A 5,301-nucleotide genomic window follows, 5' to 3' on the forward strand; every position below is an offset into this window, starting at 1 on the left:
AAGATATTGTTTTTAAATAATCTCTGCCCAACATGGGCACAAACTGACAACCTCAAGACCAAGAGTCATATGCTCTACTGACTGAGCCAACCAGGCACCCCTAGAGAATCTTCACCTCCTTCTCACTTTTTTTTTTTTTTTTTTTTTAAGAGAGAGGGTAAGTGGCTGTTGGGGGAGCAGAGCAGAGGAAGAGAGACAGAGAAAATCTTAAAGCAGTCTCCACGCCCAGTGCAAAGCCCTGATGCAGGGCTCGGTCTCACAACTCTGAGATTATGACCTGAGCCAAAATCAAGAGTTGGAGGCTTAACCACCTGAGCCAACCAGCCGCCCCAAGGATCTTCATTTCTAAGGAGTTCCCAGGACATCCTGATGCTGCTGGTCCGGGGACATACTTCACTAGCCCCTGTGCTAGCGTATAGACCAGGAGAGCGATTTGTGCTGTTGTTGGGAAGGAGGACGAGGAGGAGGAGGAGAATTCATTGAGCCTGGTACACCAGCTCCTGTATCACACCCTGTCTACACTTTCTCACAGTAAGGGAGGTATTATTCTCCCCATTTTCTTTTTCTTTTAGTAAGCTCTGTACCCAGCATGGGGCTTGAACTCACAACCCCGAGATCAAGAGTCTCCCACTCTACGGACTGAGCCAGCCAGGTGCCCTCATTCCCCCCATTTTAAGAGAGGAGGAAACCAAGGCTCAGTTTTGCACACATCTCACAGCTTGACTCCGAGCCTGGGCACACTAACGTTGAGGCCGAGTGGCTCCCTGGGCAGTGCTGTAAATGGGATTGGGTGTCTGGGTGGAAGGATAACTTCAGAGGGTCCTTCCAACCCTCAACGTGAGGCTAGCTTCAACTAGTCCCGTTAACCACTAACACATATTCAGCACCACCAGTAGTCTCTCCAGGATGCGCATGGCCACCGGTCTCATTCTTAAGAGGCTCCTGGGCCATCTCACCCACTCCTGTCTCTCCTGGTCCCTCCTGGCACCCGCAGTCACCACCCCCCACCCATACAGGCTGATAACTCGGTTCATCCAGATAGTTGGCAAAGGAGATCTTCCTATGCATACCCATCTCCGCTGTTGGCGTTCGTGTGGGGTAAGGTGGCCGGGTCATCTGGATACAGTTCTTGGCAACAAGCTGTCTGCCACTCCCCCCATCCCTCAGTGCCGAGCCCAGACCCAGCCTGCCAATCCACTCTGCACACTCTGGCCAGCAAGGAGATGATGCTGGGGCTGTGAAGATAAAATCCAGAAGTAGGGGAGAGGTGGTCTCATTCCCCAATGGCCAGAGGAACAGCAGATGTGCTTAATGACCTTAAATTGGAGACTTCTACTGCTCCTGCCTGCCCTCCTCCGAGCCTGGGAAGCAGAGACCAGAGGGTCCTGGGGACCCAAAGCGGGCCCACAGTCACTGAGAGGATCCTGCCAAATGTGAAATCAGGTCCAAGTCCAGGTGAAAGGCTCTAGGCTGTGATCATCAAAACTTTTCTTTTTATACATTCTTTTTTAAAAGATTTTATTTATTTGAGAGAGAGGGAGAGCACAAGTGGTGTGGGGGGGTTGCGAGGGAGAAAGAGAAGAAGCAGGATCCCCGCCGAGCTGGGAGCCCAGATGCAGAGCTTGATCCCAGGTGGTTGATGGATTGCTTATCAACGTCCAGGCGTAAACGGGAGTCAGGGAGTCAGGAGAGGGTGAACAGCTCTCACCAAAGAGCCAGTCCTGGCACTCAGTGAAGAGCCAAGCTCATGGCCCTTCCTTGGAGGAGAGGCACTGCATAGACGTTTAGCAATGATTTAGGATGGACCCCCAAGGAAGGACCCTAGGAAGGTTAAGGAAAGCTTCCCAGAGGAGGTGACCCTTGAGGCAAATAAACAGATTTCAGTATACAAGCACCTGAGGACCCTTCACTCCCATAGATCTTTTTTGCCACTCTAGTCCATCTTCCCTTATTTTGGGGTCTCAGATTGCTTTCCAGAGCTAGTGAGGGTCGGGGATAATTTCCTTCCAATGCACGTGGGAGGAAATCTGAGAGTGGCTAAGGGACCATCCAAGGTTTCGTCGTTAAAATTGAAGAACGACCCCAAGGTGCCCAGGGAGGGCTAGACATTCGGACAGTCGACACAGAAGAAATAGAGGACAGCTTCTGTCCTTAGGGAACTTGTTACCATTGGGAGATAAGATACATAGATGAAAAACCAAAAATAATTATAAGGGCAATGTGCAAATAATTCAGTACCCATCTACTTATCCGGGACCTGCTATCTGCAAGGCACTCTGTGAGGCACCTGGATGTGGGTGGGGTGAGTTGGCAAATAAAATATAATATGGTAAATATAGTCCCAGCCCTTATGAGCTCACCGTTTAACTGGCCGCAGGGGAGGCAGGATGGCAGGAAGAGGAAGCCGGCAGTCCCTGGGTGTAACAGCTGACCCTGAAGATTATAGGGGGCCAGGAGGGGATCAGGGGCTTGCTGGAATTCGGGGATTGGGTAGGATTTTTCCGGAGAAGTTTCTTGAAGAAGGTAGACAAGGTGATGATACCGAAAAATAGAGACAAAGAAGAATAAGAAGAGAGATTAAGCAAAACCTTTTCCCATATTCCTCCTTCCACAACAGTCTAGTAAGAAAGCCTTCCCAGGCAAGACGAGATGTTTCCCCCTGCAGGCTCTCAAAGCACCCCCATGACAGAAAGAACCTCACAGCTGCGCCAGTTTCCCTGCCTGCTTGTCCCAGCTCAGGGGCCCTGCAGGCCAAAAGGAAAGGGAAAGAAAGGAAAGGAAAGGAAGAAGAAGGCAGGAAGGCAGGCTTCAATTCTAAGGAGGCTGGATATTGTGTTCACGGAGAGTTCTCACTTCGTTTTTGTTTACTTATTTTTACTTTTCACTATTTTATCAAACCATAGCTTGCTTACAATAGAAGACACAAATCCTAAGTGTACATATGTGTGTACGTGAATGATTTTTTATGTATGTTTATATCTGTGTAACCACCATCCACATCAAGCTATAAAATGCTTCGAGCACCCCCAGACACACTGGGCTGCCTCACTGTACCAGGGTCACGGCTACTGTGGCTGGAGGAGCTGAACCAGTAGGGTGATGTATCTAGGGCTTACATCTAAGGAAATTATGAAAACATTTCAGGCGTTTGAGCTGAAAAGGCCAAGTGCTGGGGCAAGGTCATATGCATGAAGGATAACATGCCCAGAGCCATTAGCCTTGTCCTGTGGGTGGCTGGGGGGGGAGCCACAGGGAGGGGCATTTCAGTTGAGCTCCAAACCCTTCCTTGCAACTGGAGCTGACTCACAGTAGAAGCGGACCCGCAGGAAATGATAGGTAAGGCCCCGAACAGTAAGAGGGATCAGTCAAGAACAGGACTGACAAGCTCTTACCAGTAGTGATGGGGTGGAAATAGGAGACTCAAGTTGGAGATGGTTCCTTCCAGCTTTGACCATCTACGGTTCTAAAAGTCTGTGAGAATGGCAGAGAGGACCTAATCAAATGCTTGTTGTAATGATTTATTTTTGGTTTTGTTTTCCAGAGGATAACTTTTTTTAATCTTTCTTTTAATAAAGATTTTATTTATTTATTTGACAGACAGAAATCACAAGTAGGCAGAGAGGCAGGTGGGGGGGATGGGGGCAGCCCCCCTGCTGAGCAGAGAGGCCAATGCCGGGAGAGGGGGTGATGGGGGGGGGTTAGGCTCGATCCCAGGACCCAGAGATCATGACCTGAGCCAAAGGCAGAGGTTTAACCCACTGAGCCACCCAGGCGCCCCGCAGAGGATAACTTCTGATTGAATCACAAATACTGTGTAGACTCACGACCACTAAATAAATAATTCTTATTACCTCCCAAACCACCAAGCCACAGAGACCCTGAAGCTCTGCTCCCAGGCACTCAGAGTCTAGGGCGGATGGAGCAGATGCGGGAGCAAGTGTGGTTGTGAGAGACAACCAGTGCCTGCAGGAGAAGTTGGTTACCTGTCCTCGGGCCAAGTTGTCAGGAGAGCACCCACCCTCCTACCTCCTCAGCCGCTTCAGCTCTGGTCCCCCTGGAGGGCCAGTGGCCATGATGTCAAGGCTTCTGCCACCCCTAGAACACCTGAGCCGAGGTGACAGTCTGCAACTTTTTGCTCTGCCTCCAGAGGCCAATGCAGGAACCCTGGCTCCCCCAGAAGCTGGTCCAAGCAGGACTTGTCAGTTCCATGGCCACCTGGGGGGAGGCACAGGCTGTGTCAGCCACAGGCTCCTCCAAGAACTACAGGTCTGGAGACTAACATCTCTCCCCCCACAACCCCATCCGGGGTTTTCCAGCATTAAAAACAAAACAAAACAACCCAGGAATTTTCCTCAGAACTCTAGGCCCAAAACACCCAAAGAATTTTTTCGGAATTCCTCATGGGGTTCCTCCAGATCTCTGCCCTTTCCTTCCCCCCTCCTCCTCCCCACTCCCCACCAGGAAGAAGGAGAGAGACGAGGAATCCGGACAGAACATCTGCATCCTGCCACCTCCTGCACCTGTCCAGCGCCCCATGAGATGCGGCGGGCGAAGACCAGCTCTCGGGCGGAGCTTGGCATGAAGATGGGATGTTTCATAAGGTTTTCTGTCGCAAGTGCTCACCCTCTTGAGGTGCTAACGAAAGCCATGAATACTCTCCCAAGAAAAGCATGTATGTAGGTGATTGTCTTCTATTCCAGGGAAAGATGGGGGCGCTGTCAGACCCTCGGAGTCCATCTGTGAAGCCCCCGATGTGTAGGGGGCTGTGCTCCGGGGTTCCTCCACCGCAGAGCCCAAGCCAGGATGGAGTCTGGGGGGAAACTGTCGCTCCCCGAGCGGACGCGGAGCGCTGGAAGAGCCCGCCCTCCAGGCTGTGCGAGCATCCAGGACGTCTCGGGCTCAGTTCGCCCAGCTCTGCAATGGGGGCTCAGGCCCCGCCGCCCCCGGGCGGGCCGTGCAAGGACGCGGGTGGGACGGGCAGCTGGAGAGGGGGTGGGAGCGAAGAGCGGCAGGCGGTCGGTCTCCCGCAGCCCGGGAGGGTGAGCGTGGGTTCGGGAAGCAGGGAGGACGCCGGCTCCCCGGCCGCGCGAGGAGGGCGCGGACCCCGACGCGGTGCCCGCCGGCCGCACACGCGCCCCCCTCGCTCCCCCGGCCCGAGGGCGGGGCCCCTCGCCGGGCCGCCCCTCCCCGCCCCTCCCTCCCGGCCGCGGGCCTCCCGGGCCCAGCCGGCCCTCCCGCGGGCGGCGCGGCACTCGGGCACCGGCGCGCGGAGCCACAGCCGCCAGCCCGCCAGCCGGGGCC

Source organism: Enhydra lutris, unplaced genomic scaffold (assembly GCF_002288905.1).
Source record: "Enhydra lutris kenyoni isolate GAN:26980312 unplaced genomic scaffold, ASM228890v2 scaffoldscaffold25, whole genome shotgun sequence".
Classification (NCBI taxonomy): Eukaryota; Metazoa; Chordata; class Mammalia; order Carnivora; family Mustelidae; genus Enhydra; species Enhydra lutris.